General features: G+C 50.0%; 42 non-coding genes across 42 annotated transcripts; all 42 read right to left on the bottom strand.

Moving 5' to 3' along the window:
- Window positions 1–3050: 3050 nt before the first annotated feature.
- Trnan-guu lies at window positions 3051–3124 on the bottom strand. The gene has a single exon. It is a non-coding gene; the product is annotated as a tRNA-Asn (tRNA).
- Window positions 3125–3457: 333 nt separating this feature from the next.
- Window positions 3458–3529, bottom strand: Trnat-cgu. Its single transcript has one exon. It is a non-coding gene; the product is annotated as a tRNA-Thr (tRNA).
- Window positions 3530–4218: 689 nt separating this feature from the next.
- Window positions 4219–4292, bottom strand: Trnan-guu. Its single transcript has one exon. It is a non-coding gene; the product is annotated as a tRNA-Asn (tRNA).
- A 333-nt stretch (window positions 4293–4625) lies between these two features.
- Window positions 4626–4697, bottom strand: Trnat-cgu. Its single transcript has one exon. It is a non-coding gene; the product is annotated as a tRNA-Thr (tRNA).
- A 689-nt stretch (window positions 4698–5386) lies between these two features.
- Window positions 5387–5460, bottom strand: Trnan-guu. Its single transcript has one exon. It is a non-coding gene; the product is annotated as a tRNA-Asn (tRNA).
- A 333-nt stretch (window positions 5461–5793) lies between these two features.
- On the bottom strand, window positions 5794–5865 carry Trnat-cgu. Its single transcript has one exon. It is a non-coding gene; the product is annotated as a tRNA-Thr (tRNA).
- A 689-nt stretch (window positions 5866–6554) lies between these two features.
- Window positions 6555–6628, bottom strand: Trnan-guu. The gene has a single exon. It is a non-coding gene; the product is annotated as a tRNA-Asn (tRNA).
- Window positions 6629–6961: 333 nt separating this feature from the next.
- Trnat-cgu lies at window positions 6962–7033 on the bottom strand. The gene has a single exon. It is a non-coding gene; the product is annotated as a tRNA-Thr (tRNA).
- A 689-nt stretch (window positions 7034–7722) lies between these two features.
- Window positions 7723–7796, bottom strand: Trnan-guu. Its single transcript has one exon. It is a non-coding gene; the product is annotated as a tRNA-Asn (tRNA).
- A 333-nt stretch (window positions 7797–8129) lies between these two features.
- On the bottom strand, window positions 8130–8201 carry Trnat-cgu. Its single transcript has one exon. It is a non-coding gene; the product is annotated as a tRNA-Thr (tRNA).
- A 689-nt stretch (window positions 8202–8890) lies between these two features.
- Window positions 8891–8964, bottom strand: Trnan-guu. The gene has a single exon. It is a non-coding gene; the product is annotated as a tRNA-Asn (tRNA).
- Window positions 8965–9297: 333 nt separating this feature from the next.
- Trnat-cgu lies at window positions 9298–9369 on the bottom strand. Its single transcript has one exon. It is a non-coding gene; the product is annotated as a tRNA-Thr (tRNA).
- A 689-nt stretch (window positions 9370–10058) lies between these two features.
- On the bottom strand, window positions 10059–10132 carry Trnan-guu. The gene has a single exon. It is a non-coding gene; the product is annotated as a tRNA-Asn (tRNA).
- A 333-nt stretch (window positions 10133–10465) lies between these two features.
- Window positions 10466–10537, bottom strand: Trnat-cgu. The gene has a single exon. It is a non-coding gene; the product is annotated as a tRNA-Thr (tRNA).
- A 689-nt stretch (window positions 10538–11226) lies between these two features.
- Window positions 11227–11300, bottom strand: Trnan-guu. Its single transcript has one exon. It is a non-coding gene; the product is annotated as a tRNA-Asn (tRNA).
- Window positions 11301–11633: 333 nt separating this feature from the next.
- Window positions 11634–11705, bottom strand: Trnat-cgu. Its single transcript has one exon. It is a non-coding gene; the product is annotated as a tRNA-Thr (tRNA).
- A 689-nt stretch (window positions 11706–12394) lies between these two features.
- On the bottom strand, window positions 12395–12468 carry Trnan-guu. The gene has a single exon. It is a non-coding gene; the product is annotated as a tRNA-Asn (tRNA).
- A 333-nt stretch (window positions 12469–12801) lies between these two features.
- On the bottom strand, window positions 12802–12873 carry Trnat-cgu. Its single transcript has one exon. It is a non-coding gene; the product is annotated as a tRNA-Thr (tRNA).
- Window positions 12874–13562: 689 nt separating this feature from the next.
- On the bottom strand, window positions 13563–13636 carry Trnan-guu. The gene has a single exon. It is a non-coding gene; the product is annotated as a tRNA-Asn (tRNA).
- A 333-nt stretch (window positions 13637–13969) lies between these two features.
- Window positions 13970–14041, bottom strand: Trnat-cgu. Its single transcript has one exon. It is a non-coding gene; the product is annotated as a tRNA-Thr (tRNA).
- A 689-nt stretch (window positions 14042–14730) lies between these two features.
- On the bottom strand, window positions 14731–14804 carry Trnan-guu. The gene has a single exon. It is a non-coding gene; the product is annotated as a tRNA-Asn (tRNA).
- A 333-nt stretch (window positions 14805–15137) lies between these two features.
- Trnat-cgu lies at window positions 15138–15209 on the bottom strand. Its single transcript has one exon. It is a non-coding gene; the product is annotated as a tRNA-Thr (tRNA).
- Window positions 15210–15898: 689 nt separating this feature from the next.
- On the bottom strand, window positions 15899–15972 carry Trnan-guu. The gene has a single exon. It is a non-coding gene; the product is annotated as a tRNA-Asn (tRNA).
- A 333-nt stretch (window positions 15973–16305) lies between these two features.
- On the bottom strand, window positions 16306–16377 carry Trnat-cgu. Its single transcript has one exon. It is a non-coding gene; the product is annotated as a tRNA-Thr (tRNA).
- A 689-nt stretch (window positions 16378–17066) lies between these two features.
- Window positions 17067–17140, bottom strand: Trnan-guu. The gene has a single exon. It is a non-coding gene; the product is annotated as a tRNA-Asn (tRNA).
- Window positions 17141–17473: 333 nt separating this feature from the next.
- On the bottom strand, window positions 17474–17545 carry Trnat-cgu. The gene has a single exon. It is a non-coding gene; the product is annotated as a tRNA-Thr (tRNA).
- A 689-nt stretch (window positions 17546–18234) lies between these two features.
- Trnan-guu lies at window positions 18235–18308 on the bottom strand. Its single transcript has one exon. It is a non-coding gene; the product is annotated as a tRNA-Asn (tRNA).
- Window positions 18309–18641: 333 nt separating this feature from the next.
- On the bottom strand, window positions 18642–18713 carry Trnat-cgu. The gene has a single exon. It is a non-coding gene; the product is annotated as a tRNA-Thr (tRNA).
- Window positions 18714–19402: 689 nt separating this feature from the next.
- Trnan-guu lies at window positions 19403–19476 on the bottom strand. Its single transcript has one exon. It is a non-coding gene; the product is annotated as a tRNA-Asn (tRNA).
- A 333-nt stretch (window positions 19477–19809) lies between these two features.
- Window positions 19810–19881, bottom strand: Trnat-cgu. Its single transcript has one exon. It is a non-coding gene; the product is annotated as a tRNA-Thr (tRNA).
- A 689-nt stretch (window positions 19882–20570) lies between these two features.
- Window positions 20571–20644, bottom strand: Trnan-guu. The gene has a single exon. It is a non-coding gene; the product is annotated as a tRNA-Asn (tRNA).
- Window positions 20645–20977: 333 nt separating this feature from the next.
- Window positions 20978–21049, bottom strand: Trnat-cgu. Its single transcript has one exon. It is a non-coding gene; the product is annotated as a tRNA-Thr (tRNA).
- A 689-nt stretch (window positions 21050–21738) lies between these two features.
- On the bottom strand, window positions 21739–21812 carry Trnan-guu. Its single transcript has one exon. It is a non-coding gene; the product is annotated as a tRNA-Asn (tRNA).
- Window positions 21813–22145: 333 nt separating this feature from the next.
- On the bottom strand, window positions 22146–22217 carry Trnat-cgu. Its single transcript has one exon. It is a non-coding gene; the product is annotated as a tRNA-Thr (tRNA).
- A 689-nt stretch (window positions 22218–22906) lies between these two features.
- Trnan-guu lies at window positions 22907–22980 on the bottom strand. The gene has a single exon. It is a non-coding gene; the product is annotated as a tRNA-Asn (tRNA).
- A 333-nt stretch (window positions 22981–23313) lies between these two features.
- Trnat-cgu lies at window positions 23314–23385 on the bottom strand. Its single transcript has one exon. It is a non-coding gene; the product is annotated as a tRNA-Thr (tRNA).
- Window positions 23386–24074: 689 nt separating this feature from the next.
- Trnan-guu lies at window positions 24075–24148 on the bottom strand. The gene has a single exon. It is a non-coding gene; the product is annotated as a tRNA-Asn (tRNA).
- Window positions 24149–24481: 333 nt separating this feature from the next.
- On the bottom strand, window positions 24482–24553 carry Trnat-cgu. Its single transcript has one exon. It is a non-coding gene; the product is annotated as a tRNA-Thr (tRNA).
- A 689-nt stretch (window positions 24554–25242) lies between these two features.
- On the bottom strand, window positions 25243–25316 carry Trnan-guu. Its single transcript has one exon. It is a non-coding gene; the product is annotated as a tRNA-Asn (tRNA).
- A 333-nt stretch (window positions 25317–25649) lies between these two features.
- Window positions 25650–25721, bottom strand: Trnat-cgu. The gene has a single exon. It is a non-coding gene; the product is annotated as a tRNA-Thr (tRNA).
- A 689-nt stretch (window positions 25722–26410) lies between these two features.
- On the bottom strand, window positions 26411–26484 carry Trnan-guu. Its single transcript has one exon. It is a non-coding gene; the product is annotated as a tRNA-Asn (tRNA).
- A 333-nt stretch (window positions 26485–26817) lies between these two features.
- Window positions 26818–26889, bottom strand: Trnat-cgu. The gene has a single exon. It is a non-coding gene; the product is annotated as a tRNA-Thr (tRNA).
- Between the last annotated feature and the right edge of the window lie 454 nt (window positions 26890–27343).

The following is a 27343-nucleotide window of genomic DNA, read 5'->3' as shown; positions in this document are numbered from 1 at the left end:
GACTAAGATTTACAGTTGCAGTAAAAGCACAATGGTCAGAAAAACTAGTAGGAATAACATCGACAGAAAGAATTTTATCACATAAAAAATCAGATAAATAGAATCTGTCGAGTCTACTGCATGAGGACCCGGTAAAAAACGTATATTTCACCAGGGTTGGATATTTGTGTTCCCAAACATCACGCAGATGCATCGTACGAACTAAGTCATGTAAATCACGGCAATAATTAAAATTGGGGGACTGGTCTGCAGGGCGTAAAACACAATTAAAATCGCCTCCGAGCAGGAGACTCCGAGGACTCTGGCGCAAAAGATAAATAAGCTCTTCTTTATAAAAGCGCGATCGAGCCACAGTGTGACCCGAACCAGAGGGGGCATACAAAACAACGAGGCGGAGATCAAAAAGACGACAACCAATCCCACGGCCAGAGTCAAGGAATTCAATGTCAGTAATAGGAATGCCCTCTCGAAAGAAAAGAGCAGTTCCTGTTGAATATTCCGGCGCGACATTAAAAGCAGTTTGAAATCCAGGTAGAGAGAGATTAGAAAACAACACTTCCTGCAAAAACACTACGCCGCAAAGAGGCAATGCGAACGTCGGACTCAATACGGTTAACATTTAAGGTAAGAAAGGTGTATGCTTGAACCATAGACAGAAAAGCGAGAAAACAAATCACCTACACCGACGCACCAGCGTCACAGTCCATACCAGGGGTGACGGAGGCATCCGAGGGAGGGGGACTGCTACCCCGTTCCGCGGATCCCTTACGTTTCGGTTTTTTACGAACAGCATTAACGTTCGGCTGAACGCGTAACTTGCGTCGGCTGACGGGCAAGGAAGCTTCAGCCGCCGGTGACGTAGGAGGGTCAAGTTCTGTATCCGACACCACCCGCGCCGGTCCACATGCGGGATCCGGGGTCGCGGCGGAAACATCCGACGAAACGGAATGGTCAACACCTGCACTAGCTTCCGGCAAACATGGACTGCACGGAGGCGAAACGTGAGCAGGAAGGTCCGAGGCCGCAGAGTTGGAAGGAAGCGGAGCAGCTCCGCTGGCAGAGGTATGGGGCAGCGAAGCAGAAAGTTGTCGCGGCTCCACTTGTTGTGACATCGAAGTCGGTTTGGAAGACGGCGCCAACAGGCCCGACCGACGACCCGACTCGAGAGAAGCTGCGTCGGAGGCCGGAGGGGGGCCAGCAGCCGCCACCGGAACCGCTACCTCAGGAGGGCAGGGAGCAGCTACAGTACACAGTGGCTCGGAGGATGCCGGTCGCTCGGACTGGGGCATCTCAGGGAGATCCTCATCCGTACTATTTCCATCGTGTGGGCGACGCCTCTTATTATTCAAAAGTGGCACACCCACCTGAGGGACAGACGGAACAACATCAGATTTAGCACGCAAAGGAGGAAATTCTGTGTCAGGGGTGCGCAAAACCTGTGGCGGGGCGCTACTACCACTGGACTGTGCTACACCAAGAGCAGAACCACCTGCAACGAGGTCAGCGACCGTTAACTTGCGACGCTGTTCGAGAGAATTTTTTAAAACAAAAACCCTCCGCGGACAGTCAGTACGCACGTGACCACTTTCATTGCACAAAAAACAGGTGCCAACCTGACCACTATATGTTACATGGACACGATATCCACCGATCTGCAGGTGAGATGGAATATTCTGCTTAATGTGCATTTCGACTGAACGAATACCACTGTAACATTGCAGGCGATGTTGGCTTGACCAGCGTTCAAGGCGAATGCTCTTTACATCACCATACTTTTGTAGACCCTCCTTAAGATAGACATTATCCACCTCCGGTGGAAGGTTGTAAACACGAACATTGGTATACGTGATGGAAGCATTGGAAAGCAGAACGGTACTTACAGAATCATCCCGATGCCGAAAGAGAACTTGATGACCATATTTAGAAAGAATTTTATCAACCTGAAGTGGGTCCATGAACTTAACAAAGAAAACATACAGTTCGGTATCAAAATAAGCAGTGTGCACCTGATCCGAATGAACACCAAAGGTATCTACCAACCAATCATGAATCTCAAGGGAACTAGGTTGCACATTGCGGGTTGACTTGTCGAAAGTAAAACTAACTGTAGCCTGACGAGGAATAACCTGGGACGACATTTTCAAAATAGGCGGTCGAAACCGCTACACACAACACACTGAAATAAGGACAGAAAGTAACACAAGGTACGAAACAACGACGGAGAAACACTCACAGAAGTTGCAACACAACACGTAAACAACGATAGTCTACTATACGTAACGCTACGGCGGAGCGGAAGACTAGGCACGTCCACACTGCACGGCGTCTAAAGCGGAACTCTTTCCACTGAGCTAAGAAGGCGGCAGCTTAGCGTTTGTGAGCTATCCCCAAATTGTTACTTCATCATACTGAATCTTGCAGCCCTCGACCAGATATCGGATTTGGCACACAGCTGCTGCTGGGGGTGTCCACATTGCCGTTTTCCAAATCTCTTGAATGTTTCGCCCTTACGATCGACGACGAGCGTCGGCCCACCAAAAGTTAGCGGTCTGCACAATCCTGACCTAGTGCACAGCTTGTGGGATAGCGTGGCTCGACTGCGAAATGCGCCTTTCGGCTCCTCTCTCTGGCTACAGTGCGCTGTTGTCCACAGTGGCACTGGCGTTGCCCATGGGGCTTCATGTAAGGCGACTGCACGTCGCTCGGCCAACAGCGGCCTACTGCAGACCGACACTTAAGACACACCAAATACAAATCGACATCGAGAGACAGGCCATGTCATGTGGCACTCGCGACGTATATGCTGAAATTGAATGTAAAGAATACGTCTTTTGTAGCGGGCGTCCCTCTACTGCAGTGTCACACATGACGAATAAAAAGGAAAACAGCAGAACGTCTGTGTAGGGCCATGTTTTTACCTACAGTGTCACTTGGCTGAATGTGTATAAGGCTCTGTGGCATCACTCAAACGCAGCCAAATTGTCACACTAGCTGTGTATCTCTAACAAAGTTGACGTATGTCCTCACCTCGGTGCCGGTTAAAACGATTTCGCCCCCGGGTGGGCTCGAACCACCAACCTTTCGGTCAACAGCCGAACGCGCTAGCCGATTGCGCCACGGAGGCCTTGACTTTGGCTCCCTTGTGCTCTGTATATCAACGCAATTCGTATACCTTCTGCAGGAATCTCGCAGAATGGTAGCATTTGCTTACGCCTCTTCACATGGATAACGTGCATGCACACTGTAGCGAGGCTCGTAAACGAATGACATCGCCAAGCATGACATTATACTACAAAATGCATACAAACCAATGTTCTGCCTATGCATTCAGAAAACCTCTGAGGCCAGTAGAATACTTGTCATAGGTTGTAGAACATCCCTTTCATTCAGTGTACTGCCATGTGTTAGATGCTGCTCGAGATAGCTCCGCTCCTTGCAGGAAGGTTTAAAAAATGAATGCCTTCTGTGAGGTTCGAACTCACGACCCCTGGTTTACGAGACCAGTGCTCTACCACTGAGCTAAGAAGGCGGCAGCTTAGCGTTTGTGAGCTATCCCCAAATTGTTACTTCATCATACTGAATCTTGCAGCCCTCGACCAGATATCGGATTTGGCACACAGCTGCTGCTGGGGGTGTCCACATTGCCGTTTTCCAAATCTCTTGAATGTTTCGCCCTTACGATCGAGGACGAGCGTCGGCCCACCAAAAGTTAGCGGTCTGCACAATCCTGACCTAGTGCACAGCTTGTGGGATAGCGTGGCTCGACTGCGAAATGCGCCTTTCGGCTCCTCTCTCTGGCTACAGTGCGCTGTTGTCCACAGTGGCACTGGCGTTGCCCATGGGGCTTCATGTAAGGCGACTGCACGTCGCTCGGCCAACAGCGGCCTACTGCAGACCGACACTTAAGACACACCAAATACAAATCGACATCGAGAGACAGGCCATGTCATGTGGCACTCGCGACGTATATGCTGAAATTGAATGTAAAGAATACGTCTTTTGTAGCGGGCGTCCCTCTACTGCAGTGTCACACATGACGAATAAAAAGGAAAACAGCAGAACGTCTGTGTAGGGCCATGTTTTTACCTACAGTGTCACTTGGCTGAATGTGTATAAGGCTCTGTGGCATCACTCAAACGCAGCCAAATTGTCACACTAGCTGTGTATCTCTAACAAAGTTGACGTATGTCCTCACCTCGGTGCCGGTTAAAACGATTTCGCCCCCGGGTGGGCTCGAACCACCAACCTTTCGGTTAACAGCCGAACGCGCTAGCCGATTGCGCCACGGAGGCCTTGACTTTGGCTCCCTTGTGCTCTGTATATCAACGCAATTCGTATACCTTCTGCAGGAATCTCGCAGAATGGTAGCATTTGCTTACGCCTCTTCACATGGATAACGTGCATGCACACTGTAGCGAGGCTCGTAGACGAATGACATCGCCAAGCATGACATTATACTACAAAATGCATACAAACCAATGTTCTGCCTATGCATTCAGAAAACCTCTGAGGCCAGTAGAATACTTGTCATAGGTTGTAGAACATCCCTTTCATTCAGTGTACTGCCATGTGTTAGATGCTGCTCGAGATAGCTCCGCTCCTTGCAGGAAGGTTTAAAAAATGAATGCCTTCTGTGAGGTTCGAACTCACGACCCCTGGTTTACGAGACCAGTGCTCTACCACTGAGCTAAGAAGGCGGCAGCTTAGCGTTTGTGAGCTATCCCCAAATTGTTACTTCATCATACTGAATCTTGCAGCCCTCGACCAGATATCGGATTTGGCACACAGCTGCTGCTGGGGGTGTCCACATTGCCGTTTTCCAAATCTCTTGAATGTTTCGCCCTTACGATCGAGGACGAGCGTCGGCCCACCAAAAGTTAGCGGTCTGCACAATCCTGACCTAGTGCACAGCTTGTGGGATAGCGTGGCTCGACTGCGAAATGCGCCTTTCGGCTCCTCTCTCTGGCTACAGTGCGCTGTTGTCCACAGTGGCACTGGCGTTGCCCATGGGGCTTCATGTAAGGCGACTGCACGTCGCTCGGCCAACAGCGGCCTACTGCAGACCGACACTTAAGACACACCAAATACAAATCGACATCGAGAGACAGGCCATGTCATGTGGCACTCGCGACGTATATGCTGAAATTGAATGTAAAGAATACGTCTTTTGTAGCGGGCGTCCCTCTACTGCAGTGTCACACATGACGAATAAAAAGGAAAACAGCAGAACGTCTGTGTAGGGCCATGTTTTTACCTACAGTGTCACTTGGCTGAATGTGTATAAGGCTCTGTGGCATCACTCAAACGCAGCCAAATTGTCACACTAGCTGTGTATCTCTAACAAAGTTGACGTATGTCCTCACCTCGGTGCCGGTTAAAACGATTTCGCCCCCGGGTGGGCTCGAACCACCAACCTTTCGGTCAACAGCCGAACGCGCTAGCCGATTGCGCCACGGAGGCCTTGACTTTGGCTCCCTTGTGCTCTGTATATCAACGCAATTCGTATACCTTCTGCAGGAATCTCGCAGAATGGTAGCATTTGCTTACGCCTCTTCACATGGATAACGTGCATGCACACTGTAGCGAGGCTCGTAAACGAATGACATCGCCAAGCATGACATTATACTACAAAATGCATACAAACCAATGTTCTGCCTATGCATTCAGAAAACCTCTGAGGCCAGTAGAATACTTGTCATAGGTTGTAGAACATCCCTTTCATTCAGTGTACTGCCATGTGTTAGATGCTGCTCGAGATAGCTCCGCTCCTTGCAGGAAGGTTTAAAAAATGAATGCCTTCTGTGAGGTTCGAACTCACGACCCCTGGTTTACGAGACCAGTGCTCTACCACTGAGCTAAGAAGGCGGCAGCTTAGCGTTTGTGAGCTATCCCCAAATTGTTACTTCATCATACTGAATCTTGCAGCCCTCGACCAGATATCGGATTTGGCACACAGCTGCTGCTGGGGGTGTCCACATTGCCGTTTTCCAAATCTCTTGAATGTTTCGCCCTTACGATCGAGGACGAGCGTCGGCCCACCAAAAGTTAGCGGTCTGCACAATCCTGACCTAGTGCACAGCTTGTGGGATAGCGTGGCTCGACTGCGAAATGCGCCTTTCGGCTCCTCTCTCTGGCTACAGTGCGCTGTTGTCCACAGTGGCACTGGCGTTGCCCATGGGGCTTCATGTAAGGCGACTGCACGTCGCTCGGCCAACAGCGGCCTACTGCAGACCGACACTTAAGACACACCAAATACAAATCGACATCGAGAGACAGGCCATGTCATGTGGCACTCGCGACGTATATGCTGAAATTGAATGTAAAGAATACGTCTTTTGTAGCGGGCGTCCCTCTACTGCAGTGTCACACATGACGAATAAAAAGGAAAACAGCAGAACGTCTGTGTAGGGCCATGTTTTTACCTACAGTGTCACTTGGCTGAATGTGTATAAGGCTCTGTGGCATCACTCAAACGCAGCCAAATTGTCACACTAGCTGTGTATCTCTAACAAAGTTGACGTATGTCCTCACCTCGGTGCCGGTTAAAACGATTTCGCCCCCGGGTGGGCTCGAACCACCAACCTTTCGGTCAACAGCCGAACGCGCTAGCCGATTGCGCCACGGAGGCCTTGACTTTGGCTCCCTTGTGCTCTGTATATCAACGCAATTCGTATACCTTCTGCAGGAATCTCGCAGAATGGTAGCATTTGCTTACGCCTCTTCACATGGATAACGTGCATGCACACTGTAGCGAGGCTCGTAAACGAATGACATCGCCAAGCATGACATTATACTACAAAATGCATACAAACCAATGTTCTGCCTATGCATTCAGAAAACCTCTGAGGCCAGTAGAATACTTGTCATAGGTTGTAGAACATCCCTTTCATTCAGTGTACTGCCATGTGTTAGATGCTGCTCGAGATAGCTCCGCTCCTTGCAGGAAGGTTTAAAAAATGAATGCCTTCTGTGAGGTTCGAACTCACGACCCCTGGTTTACGAGACCAGTGCTCTACCACTGAGCTAAGAAGGCGGCAGCTTAGCGTTTGTGAGCTATCCCCAAATTGTTACTTCATCATACTGAATCTTGCAGCCCTCGACCAGATATCGGATTTGGCACACAGCTGCTGCTGGGGGTGTCCACATTGCCGTTTTCCAAATCTCTTGAATGTTTCGCCCTTACGATCGAGGACGAGCGTCGGCCCACCAAAAGTTAGCGGTCTGCACAATCCTGACCTAGTGCACAGCTTGTGGGATAGCGTGGCTCGACTGCGAAATGCGCCTTTCGGCTCCTCTCTCTGGCTACAGTGCGCTGTTGTCCACAGTGGCACTGGCGTTGCCCATGGGGCTTCATGTAAGGCGACTGCACGTCGCTCGGCCAACAGCGGCCTACTGCAGACCGACACTTAAGACACACCAAATACAAATCGACATCGAGAGACAGGCCATGTCATGTGGCACTCGCGACGTATATGCTGAAATTGAATGTAAAGAATACGTCTTTTGTAGCGGGCGTCCCTCTACTGCAGTGTCACACATGACGAATAAAAAGGAAAACAGCAGAACGTCTGTGTAGGGCCATGTTTTTACCTACAGTGTCACTTGGCTGAATGTGTATAAGGCTCTGTGGCATCACTCAAACGCAGCCAAATTGTCACACTAGCTGTGTATCTCTAACAAAGTTGACGTATGTCCTCACCTCGGTGCCGGTTAAAACGATTTCGCCCCCGGGTGGGCTCGAACCACCAACCTTTCGGTTAACAGCCGAACGCGCTAGCCGATTGCGCCACGGAGGCCTTGACTTTGGCTCCCTTGTGCTCTGTATATCAACGCAATTCGTATACCTTCTGCAGGAATCTCGCAGAATGGTAGCATTTGCTTACGCCTCTTCACATGGATAACGTGCATGCACACTGTAGCGAGGCTCGTAAACGAATGACATCGCCAAGCATGACATTATACTACAAAATGCATACAAACCAATGTTCTGCCTATGCATTCAGAAAACCTCTGAGGCCAGTAGAATACTTGTCATAGGTTGTAGAACATCCCTTTCATTCAGTGTACTGCCATGTGTTAGATGCTGCTCGAGATAGCTCCGCTCCTTGCAGGAAGGTTTAAAAAATGAATGCCTTCTGTGAGGTTCGAACTCACGACCCCTGGTTTACGAGACCAGTGCTCTACCACTGAGCTAAGAAGGCGGCAGCTTAGCGTTTGTGAGCTATCCCCAAATTGTTACTTCATCATACTGAATCTTGCAGCCCTCGACCAGATATCGGATTTGGCACACAGCTGCTGCTGGGGGTGTCCACATTGCCGTTTTCCAAATCTCTTGAATGTTTCGCCCTTACGATCGAGGACGAGCGTCGGCCCACCAAAAGTTAGCGGTCTGCACAATCCTGACCTAGTGCACAGCTTGTGGGATAGCGTGGCTCGACTGCGAAATGCGCCTTTCGGCTCCTCTCTCTGGCTACAGTGCGCTGTTGTCCACAGTGGCACTGGCGTTGCCCATGGGGCTTCATGTAAGGCGACTGCACGTCGCTCGGCCAACAGCGGCCTACTGCAGACCGACACTTAAGACACACCAAATACAAATCGACATCGAGAGACAGGCCATGTCATGTGGCACTCGCGACGTATATGCTGAAATTGAATGTAAAGAATACGTCTTTTGTAGCGGGCGTCCCTCTACTGCAGTGTCACACATGACGAATAAAAAGGAAAACAGCAGAACGTCTGTGTAGGGCCATGTTTTTACCTACAGTGTCACTTGGCTGAATGTGTATAAGGCTCTGTGGCATCACTCAAACGCAGCCAAATTGTCAAACTAGCTGTGTATCTCTAACAAAGTTGACGTATGTCCTCACCTCGGTGCCGGTTAAAACGATTTCGCCCCCGGGTGGGCTCGAACCACCAACCTTTCGGTTAACAGCCGAACGCGCTAGCCGATTGCGCCACGGAGGCCTTGACTTTGGCTCCCTTGTGCTCTGTATATCAACGCAATTCGTATACCTTCTGCAGGAATCTCGCAGAATGGTAGCATTTGCTTACGCCTCTTCACATGGATAACGTGCATGCACACTGTAGCGAGGCTCGTAAACGAATGACATCGCCAAGCATGACATTATACTACAAAATGCATACAAACCAATGTTCTGCCTATGCATTCAGAAAACCTCTGAGGCCAGTAGAATACTTGTCATAGGTTGTAGAACATCCCTTTCATTCAGTGTACTGCCATGTGTTAGATGCTGCTCGAGATAGCTCCGCTCCTTGCAGGAAGGTTTAAAAAATGAATGCCTTCTGTGAGGTTCGAACTCACGACCCCTGGTTTACGAGACCAGTGCTCTACCACTGAGCTAAGAAGGCGGCAGCTTAGCGTTTGTGAGCTATCCCCAAATTGTTAGTTCATCATACTGAATCTTGCAGCCCTCGACCAGATATCGGATTTGGCACACAGCTGCTGCTGGGGGTGTCCACATTGCCGTTTTCCAAATCTCTTGAATGTTTCGCCCTTACGATCGAGGACGAGCGTCGGCCCACCAAAAGTTAGCGGTCTGCACAATCCTGACCTAGTGCACAGCTTGTGGGATAGCGTGGCTCGACTGCGAAATGCGCCTTTCGGCTCCTCTCTCTGGCTACAGTGCGCTGTTGTCCACAGTGGCACTGGCGTTGCCCATGGGGCTTCATGTAAGGCGACTGCACGTCGCTCGGCCAACAGCGGCCTACTGCAGACCGACACTTAAGACACACCAAATACAAATCGACATCGAGAGACAGGCCATGTCATGTGGCACTCGCGACGTATATGCTGAAATTGAATGTAAAGAATACGTCTTTTGTAGCGGGCGTCCCTCTACTGCAGTGTCACACATGACGAATAAAAAGGAAAACAGCAGAACGTCTGTGTAGGGCCATGTTTTTACCTACAGTGTCACTTGGCTGAATGTGTATAAGGCTCTGTGGCATCACTCAAACGCAGCCAAATTGTCACACTAGCTGTGTATCTCTAACAAAGTTGACGTATGTCCTCACCTCGGTGCCGGTTAAAACGATTTCGCCCCCGGGTGGGCTCGAACCACCAACCTTTCGGTTAACAGCCGAACGCGCTAGCCGATTGCGCCACGGAGGCCTTGACTTTGGCTCCCTTGTGCTCTGTATATCAACGCAATTCGTATACCTTCTGCAGGAATCTCGCAGAATGGTAGCATTTGCTTACGCCTCTTCACATGGATAACGTGCATGCACACTGTAGCGAGGCTCGTAAACGAATGACATCGCCAAGCATGACATTATACTACAAAATGCATACAAACCAATGTTCTGCCTATGCATTCAGAAAACCTCTGAGGCCAGTAGAATACTTGTCATAGGTTGTAGAACATCCCTTTCATTCAGTGTACTGCCATGTGTTAGATGCTGCTCGAGATAGCTCCGCTCCTTGCAGGAAGGTTTAAAAAATGAATGCCTTCTGTGAGGTTCGAACTCACGACCCCTGGTTTACGAGACCAGTGCTCTACCACTGAGCTAAGAAGGCGGCAGCTTAGCGTTTGTGAGCTATCCCCAAATTGTTACTTCATCATACTGAATCTTGCAGCCCTCGACCAGATATCGGATTTGGCACACAGCTGCTGCTGGGGGTGTCCACATTGCCGTTTTCCAAATCTCTTGAATGTTTCGCCCTTACGATCGACGACGAGCGTCGGCCCACCAAAAGTTAGCGGTCTGCACAATCCTGACCTAGTGCACAGCTTGTGGGATAGCGTGGCTCGACTGCGAAATGCGCCTTTCGGCTCCTCTCTCTGGCTACAGTGCGCTGTTGTCCACAGTGGCACTGGCGTTGCCCATGGGGCTTCATGTAAGGCGACTGCACGTCGCTCGGCCAACAGCGGCCTACTGCAGACCGACACTTAAGACACACCAAATACAAATCGACATCGAGAGACAGGCCATGTCATGTGGCACTCGCGACGTATATGCTGAAATTGAATGTAAAGAATACGTCTTTTGTAGCGGGCGTCCCTCTACTGCAGTGTCACACATGACGAATAAAAAGGAAAACAGCAGAACGTCTGTGTAGGGCCATGTTTTTACCTACAGTGTCACTTGGCTGAATGTGTATAAGGCTCTGTGGCATCACTCAAACGCAGCCAAATTGTCACACTAGCTGTGTATCTCTAACAAAGTTGACGTATGTCCTCACCTCGGTGCCGGTTAAAACGATTTCGCCCCGGGGTGGGCTCGAACCACCAACCTTTCGGTTAACAGCCGAACGCGCTAGCCGATTGCGCCACGGAGGCCTTGACTTTGGCTCCCTTATGCTCTGTATATCAACGCAATTCGTATACCTTCTGCAGGAATCTCGCAGAATGGTAGCATTTGCTTACGCCTCTTCACATGGATAACGTGCATGCACACTGTAGCGAGGCTCGTAAACGAATGACATCGCCAAGCATGACATTATACTACAAAATGCATACAAACCAATGGTCTGCCTATGCATTCAGAAAACCTCTGAGGCCAGTAGAATACTTGTCATAGGTTGTAGAACATCCCTTTCATTCAGTGTACTGCCATGTGTTAGATGCTGCTCGAGATAGCTCCGCTCCTTGCAGGAAGGTTTAAAAAATGAATGCCTTCTGTGAGGTTCGAACTCACGACCCCTGGTTTACGAGACCAGTGCTCTACCACTGAGCTAAGAAGGCGGCAGCTTAGCGTTTGTGAGCTATCCCCAAATTCTTACTTCATCATACTGAATCTTGCAGCCCTCGACCAGATATCGGATTTGGCACACAGCTGCTGCTGGGGGTGTCCACATTGCCGTTTTCCAAATCTCTTGAATGTTTCGCCCTTACGATCGAGGACGAGCGTCGGCCCACCAAAAGTTAGCGGTCTGCACAATCCTGACCTAGTGCACAGCTTGTGGGATAGCGTGGCTCGACTGCGAAATGCGCCTTTCGGCTCCTCTCTCTGGCTACAGTGCGCTGTTGTCCACAGTGGCACTGGCGTTGCCCATGGGGCTTCATGTAAGGCGACTGCACGTAGCTCGGCCAACAGCGGCCTACTGCAGACCGACACTTAAGACACACCAAATACAAATCGACATCGAGAGACAGGCCATGTCATGTGGCACTCGCGACGTATATGCTGAAATTGAATGTAAAGAATACGTCTTTTGTAGCGGGCGTCCCTCTACTGCAGTGTCACACATGACGAATAAAAAGGAAAACAGCAGAACGTCTGTGTAGGGCCATGTTTTTACCTACAGTGTCACTTGGCTGAATGTGTATAAGGCTCTGTGGCATCACTCAAACGCAGCCAAATTGTCACACTAGCTGTGTATCTCTAACAAAGTTGACGTATGTCCTCACCTCGGTGCCGGTTAAAACGATTTCGCCCCCGGGTGGGCTCGAACCACCAACCTTTCTGTTAACAGCCGAACGCGCTAGCCGATTGCGCCACGGAGGCCTTGACTTTGGCTCCCTTGTGCTCTGTATATCAACGCAATTCGTATACCTTCTGCAGGAATCTCGCAGAATGGTAGCATTTGCTTACGCCTCTTCACATGGATAACGTGCATGCACACTGTAGCGAGGCTCGTAAACGAATGACATCGCCAAGCATGACATTATACTACAAAATGCATACAAACCAATGTTCTGCCTATGCATTCAGAAAACCTCTGAGGCCAGTAGAATACTTGTCATAGGTTGTAGAACATCCCTTTCATTCAGTGTACTGCCATGTGTTAGATGCTGCTCGAGATAGCTCCGCTCCTTGCAGGAAGGTTTAAAAAATGAATGCCTTCTGTGAGGTTCGAACTCACGACCCCTGGTTTACGAGACCAGTGCTCTACCACTGAGCTAAGAAGGCGGCAGCTTAGCGTTTGTGAGCTATCCCCAAATTGTTACTTCATCATACTGAATCTTGCAGCCCTCGACCAGATATCGGATTTGGCACACAGCTGCTGCTGGGGGTGTCCACATTGCCGTTTTCCAAATCTCTTGAATGTTTCGCCCTTACGATCGACGACGAGCGTCGGCCCACCAAAAGTTAGCGGTCTGCACAATCCTGACCTAGTGCACAGCTTGTGGGATAGCGTGGCTCGACTGCGAAATGCGCCTTTCGGCTCCTCTCTCTGGCTACAGTGCGCTGTTGTCCACAGTGGCACTGGCGTTGCCCATGGGGCTTCATGTAAGGCGACTGCACGTCGCTCGGCCAACAGCGGCCTACTGCAGACCGACACTTAAGACACACCAAATACAAATCGACATCGAGAGACAGGCCATGTCATGTGGCACTCGCGACGTATATGCTGAAATTGAATGTAAAGAATACGTCTTTTGTAGCGGGCGTCCCTCTACTGCAGTGTCACACATGACGAATAAAAAGGAAAACAGCAGAACGTCTGTGTAGGGCCATGTTTTTACCTACAGTGTCACTTGGCTGAATGTGTATAAGGCTCTGTGGCATCACTCAAACGCAGCCAAATTGTCACACTAGCTGTGTATCTCTAACAAAGTTGACGTATGTCCTCACCTCGGTGCCGGTTAAAACGATTTCGCCCCGGGGTGGGCTCGAACCACCAACCTTTCGGTTAACAGCCGAACGCGCTAGCCGATTGCGCCACGGAGGCCTTGACTTTGGCTCCCTTATGCTCTGTATATCAACGCAATTCGTATACCTTCTGCAGGAATCTCGCAGAATGGTAGCATTTGCTTACGCCTCTTCACATGGATAACGTGCATGCACACTGTAGCGAGGCTCGTAAACGAATGACATCGCCAAGCATGACATTATACTACAAAATGCATACAAACCAATGGTCTGCCTATGCATTCAGAAAACCTCTGAGGCCAGTAGAATACTTGTCATAGGTTGTAGAACATCCCTTTCATTCAGTGTACTGCCATGTGTTAGATGCTGCTCGAGATAGCTCCGCTCCTTGCAGGAAGGTTTAAAAAATGAATGCCTTCTGTGAGGTTCGAACTCACGACCCCTGGTTTACGAGACCAGTGCTCTACCACTGAGCTAAGAAGGCGGCAGCTTAGCGTTTGTGAGCTATCCCCAAATTCTTACTTCATCATACTGAATCTTGCAGCCCTCGACCAGATATCGGATTTGGCACACAGCTGCTGCTGGGGGTGTCCACATTGCCGTTTTCCAAATCTCTTGAATGTTTCGCCCTTACGATCGAGGACGAGCGTCGGCCCACCAAAAGTTAGCGGTCTGCACAATCCTGACCTAGTGCACAGCTTGTGGGATAGCGTGGCTCGACTGCGAAATGCGCCTTTCGGCTCCTCTCTCTGGCTACAGTGCGCTGTTGTCCACAGTGGCACTGGCGTTGCCCATGGGGCTTCATGTAAGGCGACTGCACGTAGCTCGGCCAACAGCGGCCTACTGCAGACCGACACTTAAGACACACCAAATACAAATCGACATCGAGAGACAGGCCATGTCATGTGGCACTCGCGACGTATATGCTGAAATTGAATGTAAAGAATACGTCTTTTGTAGCGGGCGTCCCTCTACTGCAGTGTCACACATGACGAATAAAAAGGAAAACAGCAGAACGTCTGTGTAGGGCCATGTTTTTACCTACAGTGTCACTTGGCTGAATGTGTATAAGGCTCTGTGGCATCACTCAAACGCAGCCAAATTGTCACACTAGCTGTGTATCTCTAACAAAGTTGACGTATGTCCTCACCTCGGTGCCGGTTAAAACGATTTCGCCCCCGGGTGGGCTCGAACCACCAACCTTTCTGTTAACAGCCGAACGCGCTAGCCGATTGCGCCACGGAGGCCTTGACTTTGGCTCCCTTGTGCTCTGTATATCAACGCAATTCGTATACCTTCTGCAGGAATCTCGCAGAATGGTAGCATTTGCTTACGCCTCTTCACATGGATAACGTGCATGCACACTGTAGCGAGGCTCGTAAACGAATGACATCGCCAAGCATGACATTATACTACAAAATGCATACAAACCAATGTTCTGCCTATGCATTCAGAAAACCTCTGAGGCCAGTAGAATACTTGTCATAGGTTGTAGAACATCCCTTTCATTCAGTGTACTGCCATGTGTTAGATGCTGCTCGAGATAGCTCCGCTCCTTGCAGGAAGGTTTAAAAAATGAATGCCTTCTGTGAGGTTCGAACTCACGACCCCTGGTTTACGAGACCAGTGCTCTACCACTGAGCTAAGAAGGCGGCAGCTTAGCGTTTGTGAGCTATCCCCAAATTGTTACTTCATCATACTGAATCTTGCAGCCCTCGACCAGATATCGGATTTGGCACACAGCTGCTGCTGGGGGTGTCCACATTGCCGTTTTCCAAATCTCTTGAATGTTTCGCCCTTACGATCGACGACGAGCGTCGGCCCACCAAAAGTTAGCGGTCTGCACAATCCTGACCTAGTGCACAGCTTGTGGGATAGCGTGGCTCGACTGCGAAATGCGCCTTTCGGCTCCTCTCTCTGGCTACAGTGCGCTGTTGTCCACAGTGGCACTGGCGTTGCCCATGGGGCTTCATGTAAGGCGACTGCACGTCGCTCGGCCAACAGCGGCCTACTGCAGACCGACACTTAAGACACACCAAATACAAATCGACATCGAGAGACAGGCCATGTCATGTGGCACTCGCGACGTATATGCTGAAATTGAATGTAAAGAATACGTCTTTTGTAGCGGGCGTCCCTCTACTGCAGTGTCACACATGACGAATAAAAAGGAAAACAGCAGAACGTCTGTGTAGGGCCATGTTTTTACCTACAGTGTCACTTGGCTGAATGTGTATAAGGCTCTGTGGCATCACTCAAACGCAGCCAAATTGTCACACTAGCTGTGTATCTCTAACAAAGTTGACGTATGTCCTCACCTCGGTGCCGGTTAAAACGATTTCGCCCCGGGGTGGGCTCGAACCACCAACCTTTCGGTTAACAGCCGAACGCGCTAGCCGATTGCGCCACGGAGGCCTTGACTTTGGCTCCCTTATGCTCTGTATATCAACGCAATTCGTATACCTTCTGCAGGAATCTCGCAGAATGGTAGCATTTGCTTACGCCTCTTCACATGGATAACGTGCATGCACACTGTAGCGAGGCTCGTAAACGAATGACATCGCCAAGCATGACATTATACTACAAAATGCATACAAACCAATGGTCTGCCTATGCATTCAGAAAACCTCTGAGGCCAGTAGAATACTTGTCATAGGTTGTAGAACATCCCTTTCATTCAGTGTACTGCCATGTGTTAGATGCTGCTCGAGATAGCTCCGCTCCTTGCAGGAAGGTTTAAAAAATGAATGCCTTCTGTGAGGTTCGAACTCACGACCCCTGGTTTACGAGACCAGTGCTCTACCACTGAGCTAAGAAGGCGGCAGCTTAGCGTTTGTGAGCTATCCCCAAATTCTTACTTCATCATACTGAATCTTGCAGCCCTCGACCAGATATCGGATTTGGCACACAGCTGCTGCTGGGGGTGTCCACATTGCCGTTTTCCAAATCTCTTGAATGTTTCGCCCTTACGATCGAGGACGAGCGTCGGCCCACCAAAAGTTAGCGGTCTGCACAATCCTGACCTAGTGCACAGCTTGTGGGATAGCGTGGCTCGACTGCGAAATGCGCCTTTCGGCTCCTCTCTCTGGCTACAGTGCGCTGTTGTCCACAGTGGCACTGGCGTTGCCCATGGGGCTTCATGTAAGGCGACTGCACGTAGCTCGGCCAACAGCGGCCTACTGCAGACCGACACTTAAGACACACCAAATACAAATCGACATCGAGAGACAGGCCATGTCATGTGGCACTCGCGACGTATATGCTGAAATTGAATGTAAAGAATACGTCTTTTGTAGCGGGCGTCCCTCTACTGCAGTGTCACACATGACGAATAAAAAGGAAAACAGCAGAACGTCTGTGTAGGGCCATGTTTTTACCTACAGTGTCACTTGGCTGAATGTGTATAAGGCTCTGTGGCATCACTCAAACGCAGCCAAATTGTCACACTAGCTGTGTATCTCTAACAAAGTTGACGTATGTCCTCACCTCGGTGCCGGTTAAAACGATTTCGCCCCCGGGTGGGCTCGAACCACCAACCTTTCTGTTAACAGCCGAACGCGCTAGCCGATTGCGCCACGGAGGCCTTGACTTTGGCTCCCTTGTGCTCTGTATATCAACGCAATTCGTATACCTTCTGCAGGAATCTCGCAGAATGGTAGCATTTGCTTACGCCTCTTCACATGGATAACGTGCATGCACACTGTAGCGAGGCTCGTAAACGAATGACATCGCCAAGCATGACATTATACTACAAAATGCATACAAACCAATGTTCTGCCTATGCATTCAGAAAACCTCTGAGGCCAGTAGAATACTTGTCATAGGTTGTAGAACATCCCTTTCATTCAGTGTACTGCCATGTGTTAGATGCTGCTCGAGATAGCTCCGCTCCTTGCAGGAAGGTTTAAAAAATGAATGCCTTCTGTGAGGTTCGAACTCACGACCCCTGGTTTACGAGACCAGTGCTCTACCACTGAGCTAAGAAGGCGGCAGCTTAGCGTTTGTGAGCTATCCCCAAATTGTTACTTCATCATACTGAATCTTGCAGCCCTCGACCAGATATCGGATTTGGCACACAGCTGCTGCTGGGGGTGTCCACATTGCCATTTTCCAAATCTCTTGAATGTTTCGCCCTTACGATCGACGACGAGCGTCGGCCCACCAAAAGTTAGCGGTCTGCACAATCCTGACCTAGTGCACAGCTTGTGGGATAGCGTGGCTCGACTGCGAAATGCGCCTTTCGGCTCCTCTCTCTGGCTACAGTGCGCTGTTGTCCACAGTGGCACTGGCGTTGCCCATGGGGCTTCATGTAAGGCGACTGCACGTCGCTCGGCCAACAGCGGCCTACTGCAGACCGACACTTAAGACACACCAAATACAAATCGACATCGAGAGACAGGCCATGTCATGTGGCACTCGCGACGTATATGCTGAAATTGAATGTAAAGAATACGTCTTTTGTAGCGGGCGTCCCTCTACTGCAGTGTCACACATGACGAATAAAAAGGAAAACAGCAGAACGTCTGTGTAGGGCCATGTTTTTACCTACAGTGTCACTTGGCTGAATGTGTATAAGGCTCTGTGGCATCACTCAAACGCAGCCAAATTGTCACACTAGCTGTGTATCTCTAACAAAGTTGACGTATGTCCTCACCTCGGTGCCGGTTAAAACGATTTCGCCCCCGGGTGGGCTCGAACCACCAACCTTTCGGTTAACAGCCGAACGCGCTAGCCGATTGCGCCACGGAGGCCTTGACTTTGGCTCCCTTGTGCTCTGTATATCAACGCAATTCGTATACCTTCTGCAGGAATCTCGCAGAATGGTAGCATTTGCTTACGCCTCTTCACATGGATAACGTGCATGCACACTGTAGCGAGGCTCGTAAACGAATGACATCGCCAAGCATGACATTATACTACAAAATGCATACAAACCAATGTTCTGCCTATGCATTCAGAAAACCTCTGAGGCCAGTAGAATACTTGTCATAGGTTGTAGAACATCCCTTTCATTCAGTGTACTGCCATGTGTTAGATGCTGCTCGAGATAGCTCCGCTCCTTGCAGGAAGGTTTAAAAAATGAATGCCTTCTGTGAGGTTCGAACTCACGACCCCTGGTTTACGAGACCAGTGCTCTACCACTGAGCTAAGAAGGCGGCAGCTTAGCGTTTGTGAGCTATCCCCAAATTGTTACTTCATCATACTGAATCTTGCAGCCCTCGACCAGATATCGGATTTGGCACACAGCTGCTGCTGGGGGTGTCCACATTGCCGTTTTCCAAATCTCTTGAATGTTTCGCCCTTACGATCGACGACGAGCGTCGGCCCACCAAAAGTTAGCGGTCTGCACAATCCTGACCTAGTGCACAGCTTGTGGGATAGCGTGGCTCGACTGCGAAATGCGCCTTTCGGCTCCTCTCTCTGGCTACAGTGCGCTGTTGTCCACAGTGGCACTGGCGTTGCCCATGGGGCTTCATGTAAGGCGACTGCACGTCGTTCGGCCAACAGCGGCCTACTGCAGACCGACACTTAAGACACACCAAATACAAATCGACATCGAGAGACAGGCCATGTCATGTGGCACTCGCGACGTATATGCTGAAATTGAATGTAAAGAATACGTCTTTTGTAGCGGGCGTCCCTCTACTGCAGTGTCACACATGACGAATAAAAAGGAAAACAGCAGAACGTCTGTGTAGGGCCATGTTTTTACCTACAGTGTCACTTGGCTGAATGTGTATAAGGCTCTGTGGCATCACTCAAACGCAGCCAAATTGTCACACTAGCTGTGTATCTCTAACAAAGTTGACGTATGTCCTCACCTCGGTGCCGGTTAAAACGATTTCGCCCCCGGGTGGGCTCGAACCACCAACCTTTCTGTTAACAGCCGAACGCGCTAGCCGATTGCGCCACGGAGGCCTTGACTTTGGCTCCCTTGTGCTCTGTATATCAACGCAATTCGTATACCTTCTGCAGGAATCTCGCAGAATGGTAGCATTTGCTTACGCCTCTTCACATGGATAACGTGCATGCACACTGTAGCGAGGCTCGTAAACGAATGACATCGCCAAGCATGACATTATACTACAAAATGCATACAAACCAATGTTCTGCCTATGCATTCAGAAAACCTCTGAGGCCAGTAGAATACTTGTCATAGGTTGTAGAACATCCCTTTCATTCAGTGTACTGCCATGTGTTAGATGCTGCTCGAGATAGCTCCGCTCCTTGCAGGAAGGTTTAAAAAATGAATGCCTTCTGTGAGGTTCGAACTCACGACCCCTGGTTTACGAGACCAGTGCTCTACCACTGAGCTAAGAAGGCGGCAGCTTAGCGTTTGTGAGCTATCCCCAAATTGTTACTTCATCATACTGAATCTTGCAGCCCTCGACCAGATATCGGATTTGGCACACAGCTGCTGCTGGGGGTGTCCACATTGCCATTTTCCAAATCTCTTGAATGTTTCGCCCTTACGATCGACGACGAGCGTCGGCCCACCAAAAGTTAGCGGTCTGCACAATCCTGACCTAGTGCACAGCTTGTGGGATAGCGTGGCTCGACTGCGAAATGCGCCTTTCGGCTCCTCTCTCTGGCTACAGTGCGCTGTTGTCCACAGTGGCACTGGCGTTGCCCATGGGGCTTCATGTAAGGCGACTGCACGTCGCTCGGCCAACAGCGGCCTACTGCAGACCGACACTTAAGACACACCAAATACAAATCGACATCGAGAGACAGGCCATGTCATGTGGCACTCGCGACGTATATGCTGAAATTGAATGTAAAGAATACGTCTTTTGTAGCGGGCGTCCCTCTACTGCAGTGTCACACATGACGAATAAAAAGGAAAACAGCAGAACGTCTGTGTAGGGCCATGTTTTTACCTACAGTGTCACTTGGCTGAATGTGTATAAGGCTCTGTGGCATCACTCAAACGCAGCCAAATTGTCACACTAGCTGTGTATCTCTAACAAAGTTGACGTATGTCCTCACCTCGGTGCCGGTTAAAACGATTTCGCCCCCGGGTGGGCTCGAACCACCAACCTTTCTGTTAACAGCCGAACGCGCTAGCCGATTGCGCCACGGAGGCCTTGACTTTGGCTCCCTTGTGCTCTGTATATCAACGCAATTCGTATACCTTCTGCAGGAATCTCGCAGAATGGTAGCATTTGCTTACGCCTCTTCACATGGATAACGTGCATGCACACTGTAGCGAGGCTCGTAAACGAATGACATCGCCAAGCATGACATTATACTACAAAATGCATACAAACCAATGTTCTGCCTATGCATTCAGAAAACCTCTGAGGCCAGTAGAATACTTGTCATAGGTTGTAGAACATCCCTTTCATTCAGTGTACTGCCATGTGTTAGATGCTGCTCGAGATAGCTCCGCTCCTTGCAGGAAGGTTTAAAAAATGAATGCCTTCTGTGAGGTTCGAACTCACGACCCCTGGTTTACGAGACCAGTGCTCTACCACTGAGCTAAGAAGGCGGCAGCTTAGCGTTTGTGAGCTATCCCCAAATTGTTACTTCATCATACTGAATCTTGCAGCCCTCGACCAGATATCGGATTTGGCACACAGCTGCTGCTGGGGGTGTCCACATTGCCATTTTCCAAATCTCTTGAATGTTTCGCCCTTACGATCGACGACGAGCGTCGGCCCACCAAAAGTTAGCGGTCTGCACAATCCTGACCTAGTGCACAGCTTGTGGGATAGCGTGGCTCGACTGCGAAATGCGCCTTTCGGCTCCTCTCTCTGGCTACAGTGCGCTGTTGTCCACAGTGGCACTGGCGTTGCCCATGGGGCTTCATGTAAGGCGACTGCACGTCGCTCGGCCAACAGCGGCCTACTGCAGACCGACACTTAAGACACACCAAATACAAATCGACATCGAGAGACAGGCCATGTCATGTGGCACTCGCGACGTATATGCTGAAATTGAATGTAAAGAATACGTCTTTTGTAGCGGGCGTCCCTCTACTGCAGTGTCACACATGACGAATAAAAAGGAAAACAGCAGAACGTCTGTGTAGGGCCATGTTTTTACCTACAGTGTCACTTGGCTGAATGTGTATAAGGCTCTGTGGCATCACTCAAACGCAGCCAAATTGTCACACTAGCTGTGTATCTCTAACAAAGTTGACGTATGTCCTCACCTCGGTGCCGGTTAAAACGATTTCGCCCCCGGGTGGGCTCGAACCACCAACCTTTCGGTTAACAGCCGAACGCGCTAGCCGATTGCGCCACGGAGGCCTTGACTTTGGCTCCCTTGTGCTCTGTATATCAACGCAATTCGTATACCTTCTGCAGGAATCTCGCAGAATGGTAGCATTTGCTTACGCCTCTTCACATGGATAACGTGCATGCACACTGTAGCGAGGCTCGTAAACGAATGACATCGCCAAGCATGACATTATACTACAAAATGCATACAAACCAATGTTCTGCCTATGCATTCAGAAAACCTCTGAGGCCAGTAGAATACTTGTCATAGGTTGTAGAACATCCCTTTCATTCAGTGTACTGCCATGTGTTAGATGCTGCTCGAGATAGCTCCGCTCCTTGCAGGAAGGTTTAAAAAATGAATGCCTTCTGTGAGGTTCGAACTCACGACCCCTGGTTTACGAGACCAGTGCTCTACCACTGAGCTAAGAAGGCGGCAGCTTAGCGTTTGTGAGCTATCCCCAAATTGTTACTTCATCATACTGAATCTTGCAGCCCTCGACCAGATATCGGATTTGGCACACAGCTGCTGCTGGGGGTGTCCACATTGCCGTTTTCCAAATCTCTTGAATGTTTCGCCCTTACGATCGACGACGAGCGTCGGCCCACCAAAAGTTAGCGGTCTGCACAATCCTGACCTAGTGCACAGCTTGTGGGATAGCGTGGCTCGACTGCGAAATGCGCCTTTCGGCTCCTCTCTCTGGCTACAGTGCGCTGTTGTCCACAGTGGCACTGGCGTTGCCCATGGGGCTTCATGTAAGGCGACTGCACGTCGTTCGGCCAACAGCGGCCTACTGCAGACCGACACTTAAGACACACCAAATACAAATCGACATCGAGAGACAGGCCATGTCATGTGGCACTCGCGACGTATATGCTGAAATTGAATGTAAAGAATACGTCTTTTGTAGCGGGCGTCCCTCTACTGCAGTGTCACACATGACGAATAAAAAGGAAAACAGCAGAACGTCTGTGTAGGGCCATGTTTTTACCTACAGTGTCACTTGGCTGAATGTGTATAAGGCTCTGTGGCATCACTCAAACGCAGCCAAATTGTCACACTAGCTGTGTATCTCTAACAAAGTTGACGTATGTCCTCACCTCGGTGCCGGTTAAAACGATTTCGCCCCCGGGTGGGCTCGAACCACCAACCTTTCGGTTAACAGCCGAACGCGCTAGCCGATTGCGCCACGGAGGCCTTGACTTTGGCTCCCTTGTGCTCTGTATATCAACGCAATTCGTATACCTTCTGCAGGAATCTCGCAGAATGGTAGCATTTGCTTACGCCTCTTCACATGGATAACGTGCATGCACACTGTAGCGAGGCTCGTAAACGAATGACATCGCCAAGCATGACATTATACTACAAAATGCATACAAACCAATGTTCTGCCTATGCATTCAGAAAACCTCTGAGGCCAGTAGAATACTTGTCATAGGTTGTAGAACATCCCTTTCATTCAGTGTACTGCCATGTGTTAGATGCTGCTCGAGATAGCTCCGCTCCTTGCAGGAAGGTTTAAAAAATGAATGCCTTCTGTGAGGTTCGAACTCACGACCCCTGGTTTACGAGACCAGTGCTCTACCACTGAGCTAAGAAGGCGGCAGCTTAGCGTTTGTGAGCTATCCCCAAATTGTTACTTCATCATACTGAATCTTGCAGCCCTCGACCAGATATCGGATTTGGCACACAGCTGCTGCTGGGGGTGTCCACATTGCCGTTTTCCAAATCTCTTGAATGTTTCGCCCTTACGATCGAGGACGAGCGTCGGCCCACCAAAAGTTAGCGGTCTGCACAATCCTGACCTAGTGCACAGCTTGTGGGATAGCGTGGCTCGACTGCGAAATGCGCCTTTCGGCTCCTCTCTCTGGCTACAGTGCGCTGTTGTCCACAGTGGCACTGGCGTTGCCCATGGGGCTTCATGTAAGGCGACTGCACGTCGCTCGGCCAACAGCGGCCTACTGCAGACCGACACTTAAGACACACCAAATACAAATCGACATCGAGAGACAGGCCATGTCATGTGGCACTCGCGACGTATATGCTGAAATTGAATGTAAAGAATACGTCTTTTGTAGCGGGCGTCCCTCTACTGCAGTGTCACACATGACGAATAAAAAGGAAAACAGCAGAACGTCTGTGTAGGGCCATGTTTTTACCTACAGTGTCACTTGGCTGAATGTGTATAAGGCTCTGTGGCATCACTCAAACGCAGCCAAATTGTCACACTAGCTGTGTATCTCTAACAAAGTTGACGTATGTCCTCACCTCGGTGCCGGTTAAAACGATTTCGCCCCCGGGTGGGCTCGAACCACCAACCTTTCTGTTAACAGCCGAACGCGCTAGCCGATTGCGCCACGGAGGCCTTGACTTTGGCTCCCTTGTGCTCTGTATATCAACGCAATTCGTATACCTTCTGCAGGAATCTCGCAGTATGGTAGCATTTGCTTACGCCTCTTCACATGGATAACGTGCATGCACACTGTAGCGAGGCTCGTAAACGAATGACATCGCCAAGCATGACATTATACTACAAAATGCATACAAACCAATGTTCTGCCTATGCATTCAGAAAACCTCTGAGGCCAGTAGAATACTTGTCATAGGTTGTAGAACATCCCTTTCATTCAGTGTACTGCCATGTGTTAGATGCTGCTCGAGATAGCTCCGCTCCTTGCAGGAAGGTTTAAAAAATGAATGCCTTCTGTGAGGTTCGAACTCACGACCCCTGGTTTACGAGACCAGTGCTCTACCACTGAGCTAAGAAGGCGGCAGCTTAGCGTTTGTGAGCTATCCCCAAATTGTTACTTCATCATACTGAATCTTGCAGCCCTCGACCAGATATCGGATTTGGCACACAGCTGCTGCTGGGGGTGTCCACATTGCCATTTTCCAAATCTCTTGAATGTTTCGCCCTTACGATCGACGACGAGCGTCGGCCCACCAAAAGTTAGCGGTCTGCACAATCCTGACCTAGTGCACAGCTTGTGGGATAGCGTGGCTCGACTGCGAAATGCGCCTTTCGGCTCCTCTCTCTGGCTACAGTGCGCTGTTGTCCACAGTGGCACTGGCGTTGCCCATGGGGCTTCATGTAAGGCGACTGCACGTCGCTCGGCCAACAGCGGCCTACTGCAGACCGACACTTAAGACACACCAAATACAAATCGACATCGAGAGACAGGCCATGTCATGTGGCACTCGCGACGTATATGCTGAAATTGAATGTAAAGAATACGTCTTTTGTAGCGGGCGTCCCTCTACTGCAGTGTCACACATGACGAATAAAAAGGAAAACAGCAGAACGTCTGTGTAGGGCCATGTTTTTACCTACAGTGTCACTTGGCTGAATGTGTATAAGGCTCTGTGGCATCACTCAAACGCAGCCAAATTGTCAAACTAGCTGTGTATCTCTAACAAAGTTGACGTATGTCCTCACCTCGGTGCCGGTTAAAACGATTTCGCCCCCGGGTGGGCTCGAACCACCAACCTTTCGGTTAACAGCCGAACGCGCTAGCCGATTGCGCCACGGAGGCCTTGACTTTGGCTCCCTTGTGCTCTGTATATCAACGCAATTCGTATACCTTCTGCAGGAATCTCGCAGAATGGTAGCATTTGCTTACGCCTCTTCACATGGATAACGTGCATGCACACTGTAGCGAGGCTCGTAAACGAATGACATCGCCAAGCATGACATTATACTACAAAATGCATACAAACCAATGTTCTGCCTATGCATTCAGAAAACCTCTGAGGCCAGTAGAATACTTGTCATAGGTTGTAGAACATCCCTTTCATTCAGTGTACTGCCATGTGTTAGATGCTGCTCGAGATAGCTCCGCTCCTTGCAGGAAGGTTTAAAAAATGAATGCCTTCTGTGAGGTTCGAACTCACGACCCCTGGTTTACGAGACCAGTGCTCTACCACTGAGCTAAGAAGGCGGCAGCTTAGCGTTTGTGAGCTATCCCCAAATTCTTACTTCATCATACTGAATCTTGCAGCCCTCGACCAGATATCGGATTTGGCACACAGCTGCTGCTGGGGGTGTCCACATTGCCGTTTTCCAAATCTCTTGAATGTTTCGCCCTTACGATCGAGGACGAGCGTCGGCCCACCAAAAGTTAGCGGTCTGCACAATCCTGACCTAGTGCACAGCTTGTGGGATAGCGTGGCTCGACTGCGAAATGCGCCTTTCGGCTCCTCTCTCTGGCTACAGTGCGCTGTTGTCCACAGTGGCACTGGCGTTGCCCATGGGGCTTCATGTAAGGCGACTGCACGTCGCTCGGCCAACAGCGGCCTACTGCAGACCGACACTTAAGACACACCAAATACAAATCGACATCGAGAGACAGGCCATGTCATGTGGCACTCGCGACGTATATGCTGAAATTGAATGTAAAGAATACGTCTTTTGTAGCGGGCGTCCCTCTACTGCAGTGTCACACATGACGAATAAAAAGGAAAACAGCAGAACGTCTGTGTAGGGCCATGTTTTTACCTACAGTGTCACTTGGCTGAATGTGTATAAGGCTCTGTGGCATCACTCAAACGCAGCCAAATTGTCACACTAGCTGTGTATCTCTAACAAAGTTGACGTATGTCCTCACCTCGGTGCCGGTTAAAACGATTTCGCCCCCGGGTGGGCTCGAACCACCAACCTTTCTGTTAACAGCCGAACGCGCTAGCCGATTGCGCCACGGAGGCCTTGACTTTGGCTCCCTTGTGCTCTGTATATCAACGCAATTCGTATACCTTCTGCAGGAATCTCGCAGAATGGTAGCATTTGCTTACGCCTCTTCACATGGATAACGTGCATGCACACTGTAGCGAGGCTCGTAAACGAATGACATCGCCAAGCATGACATTATACTACAAAATGCATACAAACCAATGTTCTGCCTATGCATTCAGAAAACCTCTGAGGCCAGTAGAATACTTGTCATAGGTTGTAGAACATCCCTTTCATTCAGTGTACTGCCATGTGTTAGATGCTGCTCGAGATAGCTCCGCTCCTTGCAGGAAGGTTTAAAAAATGAATGCCTTCTGTGAGGTTCGAACTCACGACCCCTGGTTTACGAGACCAGAGCTCTACCACTGAGCTAAGAAGGCGGCAGCTTAGCGTTTGTGAGCTATCCCCAAATTGTTACTTCATCATACTGAATCTTGCAGCCCTCGACCAGATATCGGATTTGGCACACAGCTGCTGCTGGGGGTGTCCACATTGCCATTTTCCAAATCTCTTGAATGTTTCGCCCTTACGATCGACGACGAGCGTCGGCCCACCAAAAGTTAGCGGTCTGCACAATCCTGACCTAGTGCACAGCTTGTGGGATAGCGTGGCTCGACTGCGAAATGCGCCTTTCGGCTCCTCTCTCTGGCTACAGTGCGCTGTTGTCCACAGTGGCACTGGCGTTGCCCATGGGGCTTCATGTAAGGCGACTGCACGTCGCTCGGCCAACAGCGGCCTACTGCAGACCGACACTTAAGACACACCAAATACAAATCGACATCGAGAGACAGGCCATGTCATGTGGCACTCGCGACGTATATGCTGAAATTGAAT

This window comes from Schistocerca piceifrons, chromosome 5 (genome assembly GCF_021461385.2).
Source record: "Schistocerca piceifrons isolate TAMUIC-IGC-003096 chromosome 5, iqSchPice1.1, whole genome shotgun sequence".
Classification (NCBI taxonomy): Eukaryota; Metazoa; Arthropoda; class Insecta; order Orthoptera; family Acrididae; genus Schistocerca; species Schistocerca piceifrons.
This window is presented reverse-complemented; position numbering and strand designations above follow the sequence as displayed.